Here is a 24,675-nt window from a genome sequence, read left to right on the forward strand (position 1 = left end):
TACCAACTTGTGTATGGTAAGGCATGTCACCTGCCCGTAGAACTGGAACATAAAGCCTACTGGATTCCTGAATTCCTGAACTTTGACGCCAAATTAGCTGGAGAAAAAAGATTGCTCCAGCTAAATGAGCTAGAGGAATTCAGATTCACTGCATGCCAAGCTTTCACTGCTTTCAAAATGCCAAGCTTTATAAAGAGAAATCAAAAAAGTGGATGACAGAAAGCTGTCATCTAGAATCTTTGAACCAGGACAAAAGGTTCTGTTGTTCAACTCCAGGCTCAGGCTATTCTCCGGGAAACTGAAGTCCCGGTGGAGGGGACCATATGTGATTACAAGTGTATCACCATATGGTTATGTGGAGCTTCAAGATATTGATTCTGATAAAAAGTTCATTGTCAATGGACAAAGAATCAAGCACTATCTTGAAGGCAATGTTGAGCAAGAGTGCTCAAGGCTGAAGCTAGACTGAAAGCTCAGCAAGGTCCAGCTAAAGACAATAAAGAAGCGCTTGCTGGGAGGCAACCCAGCCATGGGGCATCAATCCTCTAAGCATTTTGCCCTATTTTTATTTTTATTTGTTTATATAAAGTTCACTGATCCTAAGGTAAAGAGTCAATTGTATAAGTTCACAGGGTTACAGAAGGATTCTGTACACAAAACAGAGAAAAAGATCTCACTGGCAAGAAAATGCCAGTAAAAGTCTGTTTGGGCGTTCAACGCCCAACAGAAGCATCCACTGGGCGTTGAATGCCAGTGAGGATAGCCATCTGGGCGTTTAACGCCAGATTTACAGCATTCTGGGCGTTCAGAAAAACGCCCAGTAACAAAGGACTTCCTGGCGTTCAACGCCAGAAAGAAGCAGCAGCTGGGCGTTGAACGCCCAGGAGAGGCAGCATTTGGGCGTTGAACGCCCAAAACATGCAGCGTTTGGGCGTTCAAACGCCAGGATGGTGGAGAGGAGGTAAATTCATTTTTTCTTCATATTTTTCATTTTAATCTTAATTTTCATGCTTCAATTCATGATTTCTTGCATAAACATGTTAAGAACCCTGATTTCTAAAATCCCTAATTTCAAAAAACCCTACCTTAAAAATATCAAATGTATCTTAATCCATAAGCACAAACCCTCTTTTTCAATTCAATTCAACTCTTTTTCAAATTTTCAAAATAAATCTATCTTTTCAACTAATATCTTTTTCAAACCTCCACATTATCTTTTTCAAAATCTAAATTTATCTTTTTCAAAAAATTTTCATATCTTTTCAATTTTAAACTATATCCTCTCTTATCATATCTTCTATCTTATCTTTTCCAAATCAATCTTTTTTATCATATCTTTTCTAAATTTTCAAACCCACCCCCTCCCTTTAAATATGGGTTCAGCCTCACCCCCCCTCCATCAACAATTGCACCTAGCTCTCCTTCTATCCCTCTCCTTTCTTTTCTTTTGCTTGAGGACAAGCAAACCTCTAAGTTTGATGTGTTTATCCGTGATCACTAAGATCATGGCTCCTAAGGAAAAACAACCCACTTCAAGAGGCAAGAAAGAGAGCGTTCCAAAACCACTTTGGAATCAAGGGAAGTTCTTATCTAAAGAACATTCAAACCATTATTACAAAATAATGGGTCTAAGATCAGTGATCCCGGAAGTTAGATTCGATCTGAAAGAAGACGAATATCCGGAGATCCAGGAGCAAATTCGAATCAGGAACTGGAAGGTCCTAGCTAATCCTGAGACAAAAGTGGGAAGGAATATGGTCCAGGAGTTCTATGCTAATATGTGGCAGACAGACAAGCAAAAACTATCTGGAACTGCCTTCTATGAATATCGGACCGTGGTCAGAGGAAAGATTGTTCATACCATCCCTGACAAAATCAGAGAGATCTTAAAGTTACCTCAGCTGAAAGATGATCCAGACACTTTCAACAGGAGAATGATGAGAACAGACAAGGGCCTGGATAAGATTCTAGAGGATATATGTATCCCTGGAGCAAGGTGGACCACTAGCACGAAGGGTGTCCCAAATCAACTCAAAAGGGAAGATCTCAAACCAGTCGCCAGAGGATGGCTGGACTTCATTGGGCATTCTCTGCTGCCCACTAGCAACCGTTCTGAAGTCACTGTTAAAAGAGCAGTGATGATCCATTGCATCATGATGGGAAAAGAAGTGGAAGTTCATCAACTAATTTCAACTGAATTCTACAAAATTGCTAATAAAAATTTTAAAGAGGCCAGGTTGGCTTACCCAAGCTTGATTTCTCTGCTCTGCAAGGACGCTGGAGTAAGGATGAGAATAACTGAGTATATCTCAATTGAGAAACCAATCACCAAAGCATCAATGGAAAAACAACAAGCACAGGATGACCCCATCAAGAAGAAAACACAGGAATTTCTCCCAGAAATCCCTCAATCTGAATATTGGGAGTATCTTGAGACATCAGTTACCAAGATGCAAGAAGCTATGGAACAAATAATAAAGGAACAGAAGGAACAAAGTCAAATTCTTTGCTATTTGATTAAAGAACAGGAAGAGTAAGGGTGTGATTTGAGGGAATTGAAGCGCCAGAAGTTATCTCTTGAAGGACCAAGCACCCCACAGATCCGAGGAACATCCACTTCCCAGAACAAAGGTTGTTAAATTTCAATTTCTGCTTTAACTCTGTGATAGTTTTCGCTATAGGAGTTTACCTTAGGAGTCATATAGTAGTAATTAGTGTCTATTTTGATTTTACATCCAATTAAGTTATAGTCTATTTTTCTCATCATCAGCAAACATGAATAAAATAGTAGATCTTTTGAATAAGAGGCAATAAAATTTGAGTTTTTAATAAGAAAAATTCTAATTAGTAACATGTGTTGGCAATGCTTTCTGTCTTCTGAATGAATGCTTGAACAGTGCATATGTCTTTTGAATTTATTGTTTAAGACTGTTAAATATGTTGGCTCTTGAAAGAAGGATGAACATGAGACATGTTATTGATAATCTGAAAAATCATAAAAATGATTCTTGAAGCAAGAAAAAGCAGCAAAGAACAAAGCTTGCAAAAAAAAAGAGAGAAAAGAGAGAAAGAGAAAGAAAAAGCAAGTAGAAAAAGCCAAAGCTCTTAAAACCAAAAGGCAAGGGTAATAGAAAGGATCCCAAGGCTTTGAGCATCAGTGGATAGGAGGGCCTAAGGGAATAAAATCCTGGCCCAAGCGGCTAAACCAAGTTATCCCTAGCCATGTGCTTGTGGCGTGAAGGTGCCAAGTGAAAACTTGAGACTGAGCGGTTAAAGTCAAGGTCCAAAGCAAAAAGAAGAGTTTGCTTAAGAACCCTGGACACCTCTAATTGGGGACTTTAGCAAAGCTGACTCACAATCTAAAAGGGTTCACCCAATTATGTGTCTGTGGCATTTATGTATCCAGTGGTAATACTGGAAAACAAAGTGCTTAGGGCCACGGCCAAGACTCATAAATTAGCTGTGTTCAAGAATCATCATACTGAAATAGGAGAATCAATAACACTATCTGAATTCTAAGTTCCTATAGATGCCAATCACTCTGAGCTTCAATGGATAAAGTGAAATGCCAAAACTGTTGGGAAGCAAAAAGCTACTAGTCCCGCTCATCTAATTAGAATTTGAGCTTCACTCAAAAACTCTGAGATATTATTGCTTCTTGACTTATTAGTCTTCTATTTTATTTGCCTAGTTGCTTGAGGACAAGCAACAGTTCAAGTTTGGTGTTGTGATGAGCGGATATTTTATACGCTTTTTGGGGTTAATTTCATACAGATTTTAGTATGTTTTAGTTGGTTTTTAGTCTATTTTCATTAGTTTCTAGGCAAAATCTATATTTCTAGACTTTACAATGAGTTTGTGTGTTTTTCTGTAATTTTAGGTATTTTCTGGCTGAAATTGAGGGAGCTGAGCAAAAATCTGATTCAGGCTGAAAAAGGACTGCTGATGCTGTTGGATTCTGACCTCCCTGCACTCAAAATGGATTTTCTGGAGCTACAAGACTCCAAATGGCGTGCTTCCAATGGCGTTGGAAAGTAGACATCTAGGGCTTTCCAGAAATATATAATAGTCTATACTTTGCTCAAGGATAGACGACGTAAACTGGCGTTCAACGCCAGCTCTCTGCCCAATTCTGGCGTCCAGCGCCAGAAACAAGTTGCAAGTTGGAGTTCAACGCCAGAAAAGGATCCAAAGCTGGCGTTGAACGCCCAAAACAGCCCCAAGCACGTGAGAAGCTTTAGTCTCAGCCCCAGCACACACCAAGTGGGCCCCAGAAGTGGATTTCTGCACTATCTGTTGTAGTTTACTCATTTTTAGGAAGAGGAAGCACTTATTCAAGTGCTAAGGACACACAAGACAGCTCTTGGGTGGTCCATAGGTGACCTTAAGGGCATAAGCCCATCTAGATGCATGCACAAAATCTTATTGGATGGCTGTGACGAACTTCAAACTCGCGAGTGCTGGGCGTAGTGACAGACGCAAAAGGATAGTAAATCCTATTCTGGTACGACTGAGAACCTGCAGATGATTAGCCGTGCGGTGACAGCGCACTGGACCCTTTTCACTGGAAGGATGGATGGTAGCCATTGACAACGGTGATCCACCTACACATAGCTTGCCATAGGAGGACGTGCGTGCATGAATCAGAGGACAGAGGAAAGCAGAGATTCTGAAGACAAAGCATCTCCAAAACTCCAACATATTATCCATTACTGCATAATAAGTAACCTTTAATCCATGCTCTCTTGTTTATTCGCAACTCAACTGATAAATATAATTGACTTCCTGACTAAGAATTGCAAGATAACCATAGATTGCTTCAAACCAACAATCTCCGTGGGATTCGACCCTTACTCACGTAAGGTATTACTTGGACGACCCAGTGCACTTGCTGGTTAGTGGTACGAGTGTGAAAAGTGTGATTCACAATTCGTGCACCAAGGAGCAACAAAGGCAAGGAAGAGACATTGAGGAGCTAAAGCACTCCATAAGATCTTCAAGAGGAAGAACTAGCTGCCATCACTAAGGTGGCCCCGTTCTTTAATTTCCTTGTTCTTATTTTTTCTGTTTTTCATTTCCTATGCCGTATGTTTTTTTTATGTTTGTATCTTTATTACATGATCATTAGTGTCTAGTGTCTATGTCTTAAAGCTATGAATGTCCTATGAATCCTTCACCTTTCTTAAATAAAAAATGTTTTTAATTGCAAAAGAACAAGAAGTACATGATTTCGAATTCTATCTTGAAACTAGTTTATTTATTTTGATGTGGGGGCAATACCTTTTGTTTTCTGAATGAATGCTTGAACAGTGCATATTTTTGAATTTGTTGTTTATGAATGTTCAAATTGTTGGCTCCTGAAAGAATAATGAAAAAGGAGAAATGTTATTGATAATCTAAAAAATCATAAAATTGATTATTGAAGCAAGAAAAAGCAGTGAATAGACAAAGCTTGCGGAAAAATGGCAAAAAAAAATAAAGAAAAAAAAAGAAAGTAAAAGAAAAAGCAAGCAGAAAAAGCCAATAGCCCTTTAAACCAAAAGGCAAGGGTAAAAATGATCTAAGGCTTTGAGCATTAATGGATAGGAGGGCCCAAAGGGATAAAATCCTGGCCTAAGCGGCTAAACCAAGCTGTCCCTAACCATGTGCTTGTGGCGTGAAGGTGTCAAGTGAAAAGCTTGAGGCTGAGCGGTTAAAGTCGTGGTCCAAAGCAAAAAAAAAAAGAGTGTGCTTAAGAGCTCTGGGCACCTCTAACTGGGGACTCTAGCAAAGCTGAGTCACAATCTGAAAAGGTTCACCCAGTTATGTGTCTGTGGCATTTATGTATCCGGTGGTAATACTGGAAAACAAAATTCTTAGGGTCACGGCCAAGACTCATAAAGTAGCTGCGTTCAAGAATCAACATACTGAACTAGAAGAGTCAATAACACTATCTGAATTCTAAGTTCCTATAGAAGCCAATCATTCTGAACTTCAAAGGATAAAGTGAGATGCCAAAACTGTTCAGAAGCAAAAAGGTTACAAGAACCGCTCATCTAATTGAAACTAATTTTCATTGATAACTTTGGAATTTATTGTATATTCTCTTCTTTTTATCCTATTTTGTTTTTAGTTGCTTAGGGACAAGCAACAATTTAAGTTTGGTGTTGTGATGAGCGGATAATTTATACCCTTTTCGGCATTGTTTTTACATAGTTTTTAGCATGATTTAGTTACTTTTTATTATATTTTTATTAGTTTTTATTTAAAAATCACATTTCTGGACTTTACTATGAGTTTTTGTGTTTTTCTATGATTTCAGGTATTTTTTGGCTGAAATTGAGGGACCTAAGCAAATATCTTATTCAGAGGCTGAAAAAGGACTACAGATGCTGTTGGATTCTAACCCTGCTGCATTTGAAATGGATTTTCTGGAGCTACAGAAGCCCAATTGGCGCGCTCTCAATTGCGTTGTAAATTAGACATCCTAGACTTTCCAGAAATATATAATAGTTCATACTTTGTCTGAGATTTAATGGCCCAAACTGGCGTTCAAAGTCAGCCTAAAATATCTTGGCGTAAAACGCCCAAACTGGCACCAGAATTGGAGTTAAACGCCCAAACTGGCATCAAAGCTGGCGTTTAACTCCAGGAACAGCCTATGCATGAAAAAGCTTCAATGCTCAGCCCAAGCACACACCAAGTGGGCTCCAGAAGTGGAATTCTGCACTATCTGCACTTAGTTACTCATCTTCTGTAAACCCTAGTTACTAGTTTAGTATAAAAACTAATTTTAGTGATTTATTTTACGTCTAAATCTTTTAGACTATTGTACACGTTTGGAGGCTGGCCTCACGACCATGCCTAGACCTTTTTCACTTATGTATTTTCTACAGTGGAATTTCTACACCCCATAGATTAAGGTGTGGAGCTCTGTTGTTCTTCATGAATTAATGCAATTACTATTATTTTTCTATTCAATTCACGCCTACTTCTTCTCCAAGATATACTCTCGTACTTAATTCAGTTAAGTCAGAATTAAGGGGTGACCCGTGATAATCACCCAATCTTCGTTACTCGTTTAGCCAAGATCGCGTGCCTGACAACCACAAAGCGATCTACATGATGTTCAACGTAGTCATTGGACGACAGCTGGAGTATATTCTCTTGGGTCCTTAATCAATGATTCACGTTGCCTCTCCTGACAACAGAGCAACTGAATCTGAGATTAGAACCTTCGTGGTATAGGCTAGAACCATTGGCAGTATTCTTGAGATCCGAAAAGTCTAAACCTTGTCTGTGGTATTCCGAGTAGGATCTGGGAGGGGATGACTGTGAAGAGCTTCAAACATGCGAATATGGGGCGCAAGTGATAGTGTGCAAAAGGACAATGGTCTTATTCCGACGCTAGCGGGAACCGATAGATGATTAGCCGTGAGATGAGAGCGCATATGAATTTGTTTTCATCCAAGAGGATCATACAGCTTGCCATGGAAGGAGGTAATGCATGGTTGGAATAAGGCAGTAGGAAAGCAGAAGTTCAGAAGCAACAAATCATCTCCAGACGCTTATCTGAAAAACCCACCAATGAATTACATGAGTATCTCTATCCTATTTTATATTTTATTTATATTTTAATTACTAAAACATTATAACCATTTGAATCCGTCTGACTGAGATTTACAAGGATGACCATAGCTTGCTTCAAGCCAACAATCTCCATGGGATCGACCCTTACTCACGTAAGGTATTACTTGGACGACCCCGTGCACTTGCTGGTCAATTACGCAGAGTTGTGAAGAAGTGTTGAAAAGTGAAATCAACAATTCGCGTACCAGCCGCATGTCACGCGTACACGTCAGTCACGCATACGCGTCGATGGTCTTCTTCGCGTGTCACTCGTACGCATCAGGTACGCGCACGCGTCGCTGTGCAACTTCGCTTTTCACGCGTACGCGTCAGGTACGTGCACGCGTCGCCATGGAAAGCTCCAAATCACACGCACGCGTCAGGTATGCGCACGCGTCGCTCCTCACTGTCATGTCCTTTAATTCTTGTGCTAATTCCATTTGTGCAAGCTTCCTCTCCACCATCTGAGCCATTCCTGCCCTATATAGCCTTCTTCTATTTTTCTGCGGAAGCTCCATCAAACCTAACCAAATGCTACCTAAAATAAACAGAATTGCAAATGACTCAAAGTAGCATCCATAGTGGCTAAAAGATAATTAATTCTTGATTAAACTCAACAAATTGAATGCAAATTCACTAGGAAAAGATAGGAAAGATGCTCAACCATCAGCTACAACCCCCTTACTACTATCCGCTCAACCCAGAGCCAGTGGAATAACCACTGCTGCGGCTACTACCCAAGCGGGTGTTTAAAAGCTCAACCTGGAGCGAGTGGGATCACCACTACTGCCGCTACTACCCAGGCGTCACAATTTCTGGCCTGGAGCAAGTGGGATGAACCACAACCCTCGCTACTACCCAGGTATCACAATCTCTGACCTGGAGAAAGTGGGGCGAACCACAACCCTCGCTACTACCTAGGTATCACAATCTCTGACCTGGAGCAAGTGGGACAAACCACAACCCTTGCTACTGTCCAGGATCTCAAAACATACATTCATTCAGTTCAGAATCAATCATCATTGTTATCAAATCTCAAACATTAACCTGGAGCAAACAGGACGAACCACCACCCTTGCTACTACCGAATAACGGACCGCCAAAGTTGGTCAAAAATAAGTTTTTACCCAAAGTAAAATCACCAATTTTACCAATGTTCACAAGCTAAATTCTTTTTCACTCATCCAAATGACCACAACCCAACCACATTCACATAATTACACTCAACCAAAGCCAAACCTACCTCATCTACACAATTTCACCCAAAACTACCAAATTCCACCCTAAATTCCTCGAACCTTATTATTCAACAACCAAACCAATTATTAACACATTCAAAATCTAAAATCCATCCAATCTCTTATATCATCACACAATACACACATCAACTTAACTCCCTTACCTCTTCTGGCCTCCGGCCCAAGATTCACGGCCTCTGGTCCAAATTCACAATTTAAATGCATATTCCACAAAAAAATATTCATTATCCAATTTATCAAATTCTCAATACACCAACAAACAAATACATACAATTCTCAACCCAATCATTAATTCACATTACATATCAACTATGCATATTAGAATCAACCATTTGCACAATCCAAACTTATTCTAGGGGCATCTAGCCTAGGAATTCTCATCACACCACATGGTACTTAAATAAAACTTAAACCGTACCTCTTGTAGCCAAAATAATTAAACTTCTTCTTGAGAGTCTCCACCAATCCTTAGCTCCAAGCCTCACCAAAGCTCCTCAAGCAATATCAATCATCCAATTGTGCACCAAAATCACCCAATACCCTAACATAACCAATTTCACAAATATACATCAACCTAGGGTTCATAAAAATGATAAATCACAAGGGTTAGAGGGTTCTTTACCTTAACCCACGAAATTTTGTGATGAATATCACCAATGGCTCATACTAGAGTACTCCTAAACAACCAAAATCACAAGATTTCCTCAAAATCCAAACCAAATTTGAAATATAAAAAGAAAAATCGAATCTGGGCAAAGGAGAGTTAGATACTAACCACAAAATTAAGATAGACTTGAAGAGGAGGAGAAGAGTGATGCGTGGTCATAAACGGCTCGTCAATCAGAGTTCCGGAGAGAAAGTTATGATGATTTGAAGATCAAAGAGAGTTAGGGTTTCTCTCTTCTCATCTCTCTCTTTTCATTTTAGCAACAACCACACTAAATGAGGGTTGTGGTGGCTAAATGGCTTTAAGTTAAGGCTTATATATGCTGGGCTTGGATCCACTTGGACCCAATTCACTTAGTTTAGTCCGTTGGCCCAATTTTGGGCCAAAACCTCTAAGATTAGAGTTTTAAATCGTATTTTAAATATTTCTGTCTTTCCAAATTATAAATTCTTATTTCTTAAAATTATTCACTTCTAATTAATTTTCTCAGACACAGTACCAGACAGATCGCAGCCGGTACTGCCGGTCAAATTTCCACTGCGCGTTTTTACGCAGAAAACTATATTTTCCGACTCAGAAAAATTTACTGAGTCTAAATATCATATTTAAATTATCAAATTTCGATTGCTAAATTTTCTAACCATATTCTCTCCTATTTGATTTATTATTTAATTAATTACGGTTTGACAAGGTTTTACATTCTACCCCCTAACAGAAATTTTTACCCTCGAAAATTCCATCGCCACCACGAGTACGTGAACGTAGTCTGCCTTTATATCCAACGTATAATAGTCCCAAGGTCGTTTTACGCTGCACGCTTCCGCTACTACGCTCTGATTCCTTTATCTCCGAGGATCTTGGTCATTCGTCCAACGCCGACCAACAACCTCGTTGATTACTTTCGCTATCTCATCAACTCACATCTTATTAAATCTCAAATCATGTTATCAATAATACCACCATCATCATTAATCATAGTCATCATCCCACATCACTATGATCAACCAAAGATCATCACTATACCCTAATCATACTCTATCACTATCTTCTCTCTCTCTGTCAAGCCAATTACCACTAATCACAGCTCAAATCCAAGCATAACCTCTAGACTTACTTTCTTATTCCCAAACCCTCGAATTTATATATAAATTGCGGTTTTAAAGTCTTTGACTAATTAATCAAAACTCTCTTCATTTTTAGAAATCAAATGAGTTTGAAATAACAAGTTAACAAAATCATAAGAATCTGATCTTCTTTAATAATTTATAAAAGCATTCGAAACACATCTCTTTTGTTAAAGTTACTCAAATCAAAAATCATTTTCAAAACCATAACCATTACTTTTTCAAATTCTTGGAAAATTTCGACAGCACATCCCCTAAAAAAACTGGAGTTTACCACCCGTCACAGGTCCCCTCCTTTCAACCTCAACTCAATTAAAACCAACATTCAAATCAACGTTTCCAAATCCATCATTTAGGATCATTCCTTATCTATTTAAATCAAAGGAAACTAAAAGTCACGAATTCAATCCGTTTCACCAAAAATCCAAAAATCAACAAATTAAATAACAAACACAACATATCATTCTCAACAGAAAATCATTTACATCACAGGCATTTATCCATTTGTATTAATCTACTAAACTTATTAGGTATTCAAAGCCCAAAGCATTTTTGTTTAAAGCAAACCCTTACTCGAACCATCCGATTTGGTTCTAAGTCTAATATTAAGCTCGACATTCCCAGTTTTATTGTAAAGGTGGTATTATAAAATCATGCACTGTCCCTTAAGCCTGATTATTGCAATTACCTCAATCTTACTGTCGCAATCGGCCCGCATCCTGACTCCCTCCTTGTTGGCAATTTCTTGATACATGCCCTGGTAACCCGCACTTGTAACATACACCTAACCCCAATCGGCACGACCTATTTGGGTGATGACTTTCACATCTCTGACAGCTCGAAACATCTGAAGCAACCGCTGCCTATTTTCCCTTACCGTTCCCTCGGGACTCCTCACTCGTCGCAAAGTTATTCTGTCCTTGGGAAAAGTGTTGTGTATATCCTCTCTCCTTAAACTCTCGACCCCTTGGTGCGAATCCTTGGTTGTGCTCTCTATGACTTCCTTTCTCTGCAGCCATCTTTTTCACACACTCTTCAGCAATTCTGCTCTTATTCACCAACTCTGAGAAAGTTCGGATCTCCATTGGTCCCACTGAACTTAAGATATCGCTCCGGAGGCCTCCTTCATACTTAATGCACTTCCACTCCTCCAAGTCTCCCGGAGTTCCTTGACACATGCGGAAAAACCTGAATAGCTCCTCAAATTTGTCTGTATACTCCGATACGGACATAGCACCCTGCTTCCGCTGCAGTAACTCAAGTTCCTTGGCCGTCCTGGCAGAATTCAGAAATTACTTTTTATAAAATTTCACCTGGAAGGCATCCTAAGTGATAAGGTCATCACCCTGCTGCAGGAGACGTCGGGCTCCTTGCCACCAATGCGATGCTTCCCTAGTGAGCAAATAGGTAGCAAATTTAACACACTGCTCTACAGGTACCAACTGCACTCACAGTGCTCTCTCCATAGCTTGAAACCAAGTATCGACCTCAATCAGATTGGTGGTTCCTTTGAACTTAGATGGATTAACCTTTAAGAAGGTTGCCAGTGTCATCGGGCCCTGAGCTTCGCTTCCACCATTGCCATTATTGTTTATCTGTTGCCTAAGAGCCTCCACAGTGGCCTACATAGCAGCAGCCATGTTCTCCAATGCCGTCATAAAGCTTACTGAGTCATTTGGGTTGATTCCCGGTCCCTGAGCACTAGTACGACCTCTCTCACAACCTCGACCGTGTCCACGAGGCGCCATCTGGTTCCTATACACACCAAACAATCGATATCATGTTGATCAGTCTCAATATCGGAAGCATAGTGCTTTAAAGTACCAAAGGTACACTCATGGACTTCATGCTAGATGTATCGGTTAGATTCCCTAACTAGCACAGGCACAGACACAGAGTATGCATTGAAGCATAAGTAGTTCCATCCCTCAGGCTCACGAAGATGAACTGCTCTGATACCATAATGTAATACCCTAATATTTAAATCCTTATGCTCGAGTCATAAGTCAATGATATTACGGTGGTACGACCCTCAAGGTGGATTTTTATTACATAACTATAAGTAAAATAGAAAGGGGTATTAATCGAGAAGCCTGAAAAGAGTAAAATAAAATCGCGAAGTCGTATCACTCACGCATCGGCAGCTAAAAGATAAAGCGTGAAGTCAAAAGCGGTATACAGATAAAAGCATCTAGGAGAATAAGAGAAGGACAGTATATAGATATATAACATAAGTAAATAGCCACTAGTCGCGACCCGCGAAGTTTAGGCCGGCTAGAGTACAGTATGAAAGTAGTGGACAACAGTATCTCCTAATCTCTCCCAGAAGAAACATAAGAGCCTCTATAGGCAAGTTTAAAAGAGTTCAATACATAATATAAGCTTTTCCAAATAAAGGTGGAGAGATTCTAAGCAAAATATAAAGTAGATAATATAAGATCTTCGCCATCTCTCAGATGAACCACAGTTCACTTCTGAGCACCTGGACCTGTATCTAAAAAACAAGAGATATATATACGAAATGAGAACCCCTGACCCATGGGTTTCCATTACGGTAAAAGTGCCAAATAAATACAATGCATTACAATAAAAACTCACTAAGCATCCTAACTTCATTTCACCAATATTCACCCTATGTTCTCGCTAATCCATAAATAGGCAACTGTCATAAAGGAATACTAAATCTAAATTATATCTTTCATACTTCTCAACTCTCTCTTACTCTCTAACGAATCAAAATAAGAGTCATAAAAAAAACCATCACCAGTTATTCTGTCTCAGCAATTCTATATCGTCACCTCATATCCTCACCTGGAGCAAGTGAAATCACTTTACTGCGTCTACCCAGGGAGCTCAAATTATCTTATTCAGTAATCATCATTTTACATTAATCATATCATTATCCCATTTCAACAAGAACAGCCCTCAGCGTCAACCGACACCAGCATAAGGGACCTCTCAGTTGTACAAACACAATCAATACAGACAAGTAATACACAAATAAGGTACAAGTAGAACAGATAGCATATAGTCAGGTAACATAGCATATATGATATAGCAATCCAAACAAATAGGCAAACCCAAACAATTAAAACATATGCATATAATGTATGCATACCCTATGGCTGATGATATCATCTGTCGGTTATATATCTGACCCGACACGTCCTGGTAGCTAACCATGGATAGAAACACCTATCGCGGAGCAAGTAGGTTTGAACTACAACCCCCTTGCTACTACTCGCTCAACCCAGAGCCAGTGGAATAACCACTACTACAGCTACTACCCAGGCGGGTATTTAAAAGCTCAACCTGGAGCGAGTGGGATCACCACTACTGCCGTTACTACCCAGGTATCACAATCTCTGACTTGGAGCAAGTGGAACGAACTACAACCCTTGCTACTGCCCAGGATCTCAAAACATACATTCATTCAATTCAGAATCAATCATCATTGTTATCAAATCTCAAATATTAACCTGGAACAAACAGGACGAACCACCACTCTTACTACTACCCAGGTATCACAAATACACATTTATTCATAATCACCCTTCATTATTATCAATTCTCAGACAATGACCCGGAGCAAGTGGGACGAATCACGACCCTTGCTACTACCCAGGTATCACAAGCATACTTTCATTCAAAACTCCATAATTAAACTATCATGATTCTCTTTCCCCATCTCATACCCGGAGCAAGTGGACAATACCACTGCCTACTACCCGAGGTCACACGTCACATTCAACATTTTCCATCATTATTCATTTACCACATTCATTAATCATATATACATCTCCGGCATACTCGCTATATATTCAAGCTTCCTCAATCAATCATAATTATTTAATCATTAATCATATACATATACATACTCAGCAATATTTCAATGTTTGTCATAGCCATCCAACTCATAACATACACAGCACTCTCACCATCATCCTCAGCAACTCATGCAATCATCATTACTCATCATTCATCATTGATTCTTACTTTACTTCATCCACAAGTTATCACATGTTCTATCTTCTTTTCATTACTAGGCATGCTATAAAGATTTAATACTTAAAGGATGAAAATGGAGGCTTCGAAGTCTGAAATTTGGCTTTAAAAACTCAAAAATCAACTTTTGCTGAAAAAGAGTCACGCGTGCGCGTCGCCCATGTGTACGCGTGAAAGTCAGAAAAATAAAGCGACGAGTGCACGTCACCCATGCGCACGCGTGGATGGAAGAAAAGTAAGGTGACGTGTGCGCGTCAGACACGCGTACGCGTGGGTGCATTTTGTGCTCCTTGCACAAAACCAGCACAATTCCAACGCAACTCTCTGGATTTTCTACTGGGCATTTACATCAGTGCATCGACGCATACACGTCGGCCAGGCGCACACGTGGATGAGTAAAAATCGAGACTGACGCGTGCGCGTCGACCACGCGTGGGTGTGGAAGCAGGATATTCCAAAATTTTTACTAAGTTAAAAAGCTGCAGAATTACATTTTCAAACCCCAAACTTCCAACACACATAACTTCTTCTATAAAATTTCTTTTTCAACCATTTCTAAACCGTTGGAAAGATCGTTGAATAAACTTTCATAAGAATCTAATTTTGAAGAATTCCAAACTCCGTGGACCGAATAACGGACCACCAAAGTTGGTCAAAAATAAGTTTTTACCCAAAATAAAAATCACCAATTTTACCAATGTTCACAAGCTAAATTCATTTTCACTCATCCAAATTACCACAACTCAACCACATTCACATAATTATACTCAACCAAAATGAAACCTACCTCATCTACACAATTTCACCCAAAACTATCAAATTCCACCCTAGATTCCTCGAACCTTATTATTCAATAACCAAACCAATTATTTACACATTCAAAATCTAAAATCCATCCAATCTCTTATATCATCACACAATACACACATCAACTTACCTCGCTTATCTCTTTCGGCCTCCGGCCCAAGATTCACGGCCTCCGGCCCAAATTCACAATTTAAATGCATTTCCACAAAACAATATTCATTATCCAATTCATCAAATTCTTAACATACCAACAAACAAATACACACAATTCTCAACCCAATCATTAATTCACATTACATATCAACTATGCATATTAGTATCAACCATTTGCACAATCCAAATTTATCCTAGGGGCATCTAGCCTAGAAATTCTCATCACACCACATGGTACGTAAATGAAACGTAAACCGTACCTCTTGTAGCCAAAATAATTTAACTTCTTCTTAAGAGTCTCCACCAATCCTTAGCTCCAAACCTCACCAAAGCACTTCAAGCAATATCAATCTTCCAATTGTGCACCAAAATCACCCAATATACTAACATAACCAATTTCACATATATACATCAACTTAGGGTTCATAAAAATGATAAATCACAAAATTTAGATAGTTTCTTACCTTAACCCACATAATTTTGTGATGAATATCACCAATGGCTCATACTAGAGCACTCCTAAACAACCAAAATTACAAGATTTTCTCAAATCCAAACTAAATTTGAAATATAAGAGGAAAAATAGAAATTGGGCATAGCAAAGTTAGATACTTACCACAAAACTTTGATAGACTCAAAGAGGTAGAGAAGAGCGACATGTGGTCGCAAACGGCTCGTCAATCGGAGTTTCGGAGAGAAAGTTATGATGATTTGAAGATCAAAAAGAGTTAGGGTTTCTCTCTTCTCATCTCTCTCTTTTCATTTCAGCAACAACAACACTAAATGAGGGTTGTGGTGGCTGAATGGTGATGAGCAGATATTTTATATGCTTTTTTAGGGTAATTTCATTTAGTTTTTAGTATGTTCTAGTTTTTAGGATATTTTTATTAGTTTCTAGGCAAAATTCATATTTTTGGACTTTACTATGATTTTGTGTGTTTTTCTGTGATTTCAGATATTTTCTGGCTAAAATTGAGGAAGCTGAGCAAAAAAATCTGATTCAGGCTGAAAAAGGACTGCAGATGCTGTTGGATTCTGACCTCTCTTCACTCGAAATGGATTTTCTAGAGCTACAGAAGTCCAAATGGCGCGCTCTCAATTGCGTTGGAAAGTAGACATCCAGGGCTTTCCAGCAATATATAATGGTCCATACTTTTCTCAAGGATACATGACTTAAACCGGTGTTCAACGCCAGTTCCATGTTGCATTCTGGCGTTAAACGCCAGAAACAGGTTACAAGTTGGAGTTAAACACCAGAAACAGGTTACAACCTGGCGTTTAACTCTGAAAACAGCCTAGGCACGTGTAAAGTTCAAGTCTCAGCCCCAGCACACACCAAGTGGGTCCCAGAAGTGGATTTCTGCACTATCTATCTTAGTTTATTTTTTTCTGTAAACCTAGGTTACTAGTTGAGTATTTAAACAACTTTTAGAGATTTATTTTGTACCTCATGACATTTTTAGATCTGAACTTTGTACTCTTTGACGGCATGAGTCTCTAAACTCCATTGTTGGGGGTGAGGAGCTCTGCTGTGTCCCGATGAATTAATGCAATTATTTCTGTTTTCTATTCAAACACACTTATTTCTATCTAAAATGTTCATTCGCACTTCAATATGATGGATGTGATGATCCGTGACACTCATCACCATTCTCAACCTATGAACGCGTGCCTGACAACCACCTCCGTTCTACCTTCGATTGAATGAGTATCTCTTGGATTCATTAATCAGAATCTTCGTGGTATAAGCTAGAATCCATTGGCAGCATTCTTGAGAATCCGGAAAGTCTAAACCTTGTCTGTGGTATTCCGAGTAGGATTCAAGGATTGAATGACTGTGACGAGCTTCAAACTCGCGAGTGTTGGGCGTAGTGACAGACGCAAAAGGATCAATGGATCCTATTCCAGCATGATCGAGAACCGACAGATGATTAGTCGTGCGGTGACAGCGCACCTGGACCATTTTCACTGAGAGGTCGGATGGTAGCCATTGACAACGGTGATCCACCAACAAACAGCTTACCATAGGAGGAACCTTGCGTGCGTGAAGAAGAAGACAGGGGGAAAGCAGAGATTCAGAAGACAAAGCATCTCCAAAACTCCAACATATTCTCCATTACTGCATAACAAGTATTTAATTCATGCTCTTTTATTTTTCGCAATCCAAACTAATAATTATAATTGATATCCTGACTAAGAATTACAAGATAACCATAGATTGCTTCAAGCCAATAATTTCCGTGGGATTCAACCCTTACTCACGTAAGGTATTACTTGGACGACCCAGTGCACTTGCTGGTTAGTTGTGCGGAGTTGTGAAAAGTGTGAATCACAATTTCGTGCACCAAGTTTTTGGCGCCGTTGGCGGGGATTGTTTGAGTTTGGACAACTGACGGTTTATTTTGTTGCTTAGATTAGGAAAAATTTTTCTTTTTTTTTTTTTTGGTTTAGAGTCTTCTATCATTGTTTTTGGTTGAATTTTTTTTTAATTTTTCGAAAATTTTTATAAACTAATAATTGAGTTTTCCTGTTTGAGTTTAGTTTCATATTTTAAGTTTGGTGTCAATTCCATGTTTTTATTTTCTCTTAAATTTTCGAGTTTATACTCATTGTTCTTTCTTAATCTTCAAGTTGTTCTTATTTATTTTCCTTATTTGATCTTTAGTTTTTTTCTTGTTTTGTGATTTTTTCTTGTTTTTCTTGTGCTTTTTCAAAATATTAGTTTTCAAAAAAATTTTATACATTAAATACCTTATTAAAACACTTTAAATTTATAACTCAATTGGCTAGAGCGTTGTGCTTATGTTCCTGGTAATTAGGAATTTTCCTTTTAAAACTTTTTCAAAAATAATTTTTCTTTGATTAAATCTGGTGCCAAACTTTTAAGTTTGGTGTTCTCTTGTTATTTTTCTTTAATTTTCGAAAAGTTATTCTTAGTTTTCTAAAAGTTTTAAGTTTGCTGTTCCCTTTTATATTCTTGAATCTTTGAATCTTGTTCTTGTTGTTCTTATGAGTCTTCAAGGTGTTCTTGAGTCTTCTTTGTATTTTGATCTTAAAAATTTTTAAGTTTGGTGTTCCTTGGTGTTTTTCCTCCAAAATTTTCGAAAATAAGGAGCATTAGATCTAAAAATTTTAAGTTTTGTGTCTTTTTATTGTTTTTCTCTTTCCTCATTGAATTCAAAAATATATTTTTCCTTTATTTTAACTGATTTTTCAAAAATTACATTTAAAAATTCAGATTTTTATTTTAAAAATCAAATATTTTCAAAATTCAAAATCTTATTCAAAAATCATATTCAAAAATTTTCAAATCTTTTCAATTAATTAGTCAATTCAACATTCAAATTTCTTTTTATTTTCCTTTTCTTTTAATTTTCGAAATCTATATTTTATTTTCTAATTATTTTACTTTATTTTATTTCATTTTTTTCGGTTATTTTTAATTAAATAAAACAAAAAAAATAAATAAAAATATATTCTACTTGTAATTCACATCATCTCCCTTTCTCCGTCATGGATATAAGCGGAAATGAACAGTCCAGAAGGACTCTGGGGTCATATGCTAACCCCACTACTGCTGCATATGGGAGTAGTATCTGTATACCCTCCATCAAAGCAGGCAGTTTTGAGCTAAATCCTCAGCTCATTGTCATGGTGCAGCAAAACTGCCAGTATTTCGGTCTTCCACAGGAAGAACCTACTGAGTTTCTGGCACAATTCTTGTAAATTGCTGTCACAGTACGTGACAAGGAGGTAGATCAGAATATATACAGACTGTTACTATTTCTGTTTGCTGTAAAAGATCAAGCTAAAAGGTGGTTAAATAACCAACCCACAGCAAGCATAAGGACATGGAAACAGTTATCAGACAAATTCCTGAATCAATATTTTCCTCCAAAAAGGATGACACAGCTAAGGCTGGATATCCAAGGCTTTAAACAAGAGGATGATGAATCCCTTTATAATTCCTGGGAGAGATACAGAAGGATGCTAAGGAAATGCCCCTCTGAAATATTTTCAGAGTGGGTGCAATTAGACATCTTCTACTATGGGCTTACAGAGAGAGCTCAAGTATCTCTAGACCACTCAGCTGGTGGATCTATACACATGAGGAAAACTATTGAAGAGGCTCAAGAGCTTATTGATATAGTTGCTAGAAATCAGTATTTGTACATAAGTAGTGGGTCCTCCACAAAAGAAGAAGCCAAAGCAGTATCTACTGAGCTTGGTCCTCCAGAACAGGTTGCTGAACTCAGTCAACAATTGTGCTTTCTAACAAAACAGCTAGCAGAATTCAAGGAGATGCTACAAGACACTAAAAATGCTAATAAAAATATGGAGGCACAATTGAATCAGACAAAACAGCAGTTATCAAAGCAGATAACAGAAGAGTGCCAAACAGTTCAATTAAGAAGTGGGAAAACATTAAATACCTCGCTTCAGAGCAGCAGAAAGCCACGGAAAGAACAACTGACAGAGGATGAGCAAAATATCATCCAAAATACCTCTGAGGACAGTAAGAGCCCAGAGAGGAATGATTCTGGCGCTCAAACGCCAGAAAAGGATAGAGAGCTGGTGTTAAACACCCAACCCATGCTCAGTTCTGGCATTCAAACGCCACAAACAAGCAAGGAGTTGGCATTAAACGCCCAAAGGAAGCTTAGTTCTGGTGTTCAAACGCCAGGAACAAGTAAGGAGTTGGCGTCCAACGCCAATCCAGCTTCTAGCCCTGGCATTCAAATGCCGGTGAGGGATCAGACACACACAAATGCTGATAACAACCCCTCTAAAAAGGCTTCTCTAACCACCTCTGTAGGAAATAAACCTGCAGCAACCAAGGTTGAAGAATACAAAGCCAAAATGCCTTATCTTCAAAAACTCCGCCAAGAGGAGCAGGATAGGCAATTTGCTCGCTTTATAGACTATCTTAGGACTCTTGAAATAAAGATTCCATTTGCAGAGGCACTTGAGCAAATACCTTCTTATGCCAAGTTCATGAAAGAGATCTTGAGTCATAAGAAGGATTGGAGAGAAACTAAAAGAGTTATCCTCACTGAAGAATGCAGTGCAGTCATTCTGAAAAGCTTCCCAGAAAAGCTTAAAGATCCCGGGAGCTTCCTGATACCATGCACATTAGAGTGTAATTGCACCAAGATAGCTTTATGTGATCTTGGGGAAAGTATCAATCTAATACCTACATCCACTATCAGAAAGCTTGGTTTAACTGAAGAAGTCAAACCAACCCTTTATGGTGACTGAAGGGATTGTCCTTGGGCATAAAATCTCAAATAAGGGAATAGAGGCGGATCAAGCAAAAATAGAGGTAATTGAAAAATTACCACCACTTGCCAATGTTAAGGCAATCAGAAGCTTTCTGGGGCATGCAGAATTCTATAGGAGGTTTATAAAGGATTTTTCAAAAATTGCAAAACCTCTAAGTAATCTGCTAGCTGCTGACACGCCATTTGTGTTTGACACAGAGTGTCTGCAGGCATTTGAAACTCTGAAAGCTAAGCTGGTCACAGCACCAGTTATTTCTGCACCAGACTAGATATTACCATTCGAATTGATGTCTGATGCCAGTGATCATGCCATTGGTGCAGTATTGGGGCAGAGGCATGACAAGCTTCTGCATGTCATTTATTATGCTAGCCGTGTTTTAAATGACGCCTAGAAAAATTACACAACCACAGAAAAAGAATTGCTTGCAGTGGTTTATGCCATTGACAAGTTTAGATCATACTTAGTAGGATCAAAAGTGATTGTGTACACTGACCATGCTGCTCTTAAATATCTACTTACAAAGCAGGATTCAAAACCCAGGCTCATAAGATGGGTGTTGCTTCTGCAAGAGTTTGATATAGAAATAAGAGACAGAAAAGGGACAGAAAACCAAGTGGCTGATCACCTGTCCCGAATAGAACCAGTAGAAGGGGCTTTCTCCCCCCTATTGAGATCTCTGAAACTTTTTCGGATGAGCATTTGTTCGCCATTCAGGAAACACCATGGTTTGCAGACATAGCAAACTATAAAGCTGCAAGGTTCATACCCAAGGAGTACAGCAGGCAACAAAAGAAAAAATTAATTACTAATGCAAAGTACTACTTGTGGGATGAACCCTATCTCTTTAAGAGATGTGCAGACGGAATAATCCGTAGGTGTGTGCCTAGAGAAGAAGCATAGAAGATCTTATGGTATTGCCATGGGTCACAATATGGAGGTCATTTCGGAGGTGAGCGAACAGCCACCAAGGTCCTCCAATGTGGTTTCTATTGGCCCACCCTTTATAAAGATTTCCGAGAGTTTGTACGTAACTGTGACAGTTGCCAGAGAGCTGGTAATCTGCCTCATGGTTACGCCATGCCTCAACAAGGGATCTTTGAGATTGAGTTGTTTGATGTATGGGGTATTGGCTTCATGGGGCCTTTCCCACCATCATACTCAAACACTTATATTCTGGTGGCAGTTGACTATGTATCCAAATGGGTAGAGGCTGTTGCCACACCCACTAATGATACTAAGACAATGCTGAAGTTCCTCCAGAAACATATCTTCAGCAGATTTGGTGTCCCTAGAGTGCTAATCAGTGATGGGGGCACCCACTTCTGCAATAAACAGCTTTACTCTGTCATGGTCCGGTATGGAATTAGCCACAAAGTGGCAACTCCATATCATCCACAGACAAATGGGCAAGCTGAAGTCTCTAACAGAGAACTGAAAAGAATCCTGGAATGGACTGTAAGTACCCATAGAAAGGATTGGGTAAGAAGCTTGGATGATGCTCTGTGGGCCTACAGAACAGCATTCAAGACTCCTATAGGGACCTCTCGATACCAGCTTGTGTATGGTAAGGCCTGTCATCTGCCCGTGGAACTGGAATACAAAGCCTACTGGGCAACCAGGTTCCTGAACTTTGATGCCAAATTAGCTGGAGAAAAAAGATTGCTCCAGTTGAATGAGCTAGAGGAATTCAGACTCACTACTTTCGAAAACGCCAAGCTTTACAAAGAGAAAGCAAAAAGGTGGCATGACAGAAAGCTGTCATCTAGAGTCTTTGAACCAGGACAGAAGGTTCTGCTGTTTAACTCTAGGCTCAGGCTATTCCCCGGGAAACTGAAATCCCGGTGGAGGGGACCATATGTGATTACAAGTGCGTCACCATATGGCTATGTGGAGCTTCAAGACATTGATTCTAATAAGAAGTTCATTGTTAATGGACAGAGAATCAAACATTATCTTGAAGGCAATGTTGAGCAAGAATGCTCAAGGCTGAGGCTAGATTAAAAAGCTTAGCAAGGTCCAGCTAAAGACAATAAAGAAGCGCTTGCTGGGAGGCAACCCAGCCATTAGCAAAACTCTTTCTGTTATTTTATTTTATTCTATTCTTCATTTTATTTATTTTTAAAGCATATAAGTTCAATATTAACAAGGTAAAGAATCAATTGCATAAGTTCACAGGGCTACAGAAGGATTCAGAGCACAAAACAGAAAAAAAGAGCTCACTGGCAAGAAAACGCCAGTAAGAGGCACCATTGGGCGTTAAACGCCCAAAAGGAGCATCTACTGGGCGTTTAACGCCAGTAGAGATAGTCATCTGGGCGTTAAACGCCAGAAAGAAGCAGCTTCTGGGCGTTTAACGCCAGATTTACAGCATCCTGGGCGTTCAGAAAAATGCCCAGTGACAAAGGAGTTTCTGGCGTTTAACACCAGCTGGAAGCAACAGCTGGGCGTTAAACGCCTAAACCAAGCACCAAGTGGGCGTTAAACACCCAAAACTTGCAGCAGTTGGGCATTTAACGCCAGGATTGTGGGGAGTAGGCAATTTCGTTTTCAATCCAAATTTTTTCCATTTTTTATGTTTCAATTCATGATTTCTTGCACAAACATGTTACAAATCCTAATTTTTCAAATCCTTTTTCAAAAGATATCAAATGTATCTTAATTCATAAACCCTTTTTATTTTATCCTCTTCAAATTATTTTCAAATCCTTTTCAAAACAATTCTATCTCTTTTCCTTCTAAAATCTTTTCAACTCATCAGTATCTTTTTCAAATCTTCACAACATCTTTTTCAAAATTCAGATTTATCTTTTTTAAATATCTTTCATATCTTTTCAATTTTAAATTATATCTTTTCCAAATCACTTTTTCTATCATATCTTTTTCAAACAATTTTCGAAACCCACCCCCCTTTCCCTTTAAATGTTGGTTCGGCCTCCCCCCCACCTCCACAATTCGGACTTGGCTCTCCTCATATCCCTCTCCTTTCTTTTCTTTTGCTTAAGGACAAGCAAACCTCTAAGTTTGGTGTGTTTATCCGTGATCACTAAGCCAATATCCACTAAGATCATGGCTCCTAAGGGAAAACAAACCAACTCAAGAGGCAAGAAAGAGAATATTCCAAAACTACTTTGGAATCAAGGGAAGTTCTTAACCAAAGAACATTCAGACCATTACTACAAAATAATGGGTCTAAGGTCAGTGATCCCGGAAGTTAAATTCGATCTGAAAGAAGACGAATATCCGGAGATCCAAGAGCAAATTCGAAACAGGAGCTAGAAAGTCCTAGCTAATCCTGAAACAAAGGTGGGAAGAAACATGGTTCAGGAATTCTACGTAAATCTGTGACAGATGGACAGGTAGAGAATAGCGGGAACCACATTCTATGACTATAGAACTTTGGTCAGAGGGAAGATTGTTCACACCCACCCTGACAAAATAAGGGAGATCTTCAAGCTGCCTCAACTGCAAGATGACCCAGACTCCTTTAATAGGAGAATAATGAGATCAAACCTAAACTTGGACAAGATCCTAGAGGACATATGTCTCCCTGGAGCTAAATGGACAACCAACACAAAGGGTGCCCCGAACCAACTCAAAAGAGGAGATCTCAAACCAGTCGCCAGAGGCTGGCTGGACTTCATTGGGCGCTCTATATTGCCCACTAGCAACCGCTTTGAGGTCACCATCAGAAGAGCAGTGATGATTCATTGCATTATGCTGGAAAAAGAAGTGGAAGTTCATCAGTTGATTGCTTGTGAGCTTTACAAGA

The sequence above is a fragment of the Arachis ipaensis genome, chromosome B06 (assembly GCF_000816755.2).
Source record: "Arachis ipaensis cultivar K30076 chromosome B06, Araip1.1, whole genome shotgun sequence".
NCBI classification, from domain to species: Eukaryota; Viridiplantae; Streptophyta; class Magnoliopsida; order Fabales; family Fabaceae; genus Arachis; species Arachis ipaensis.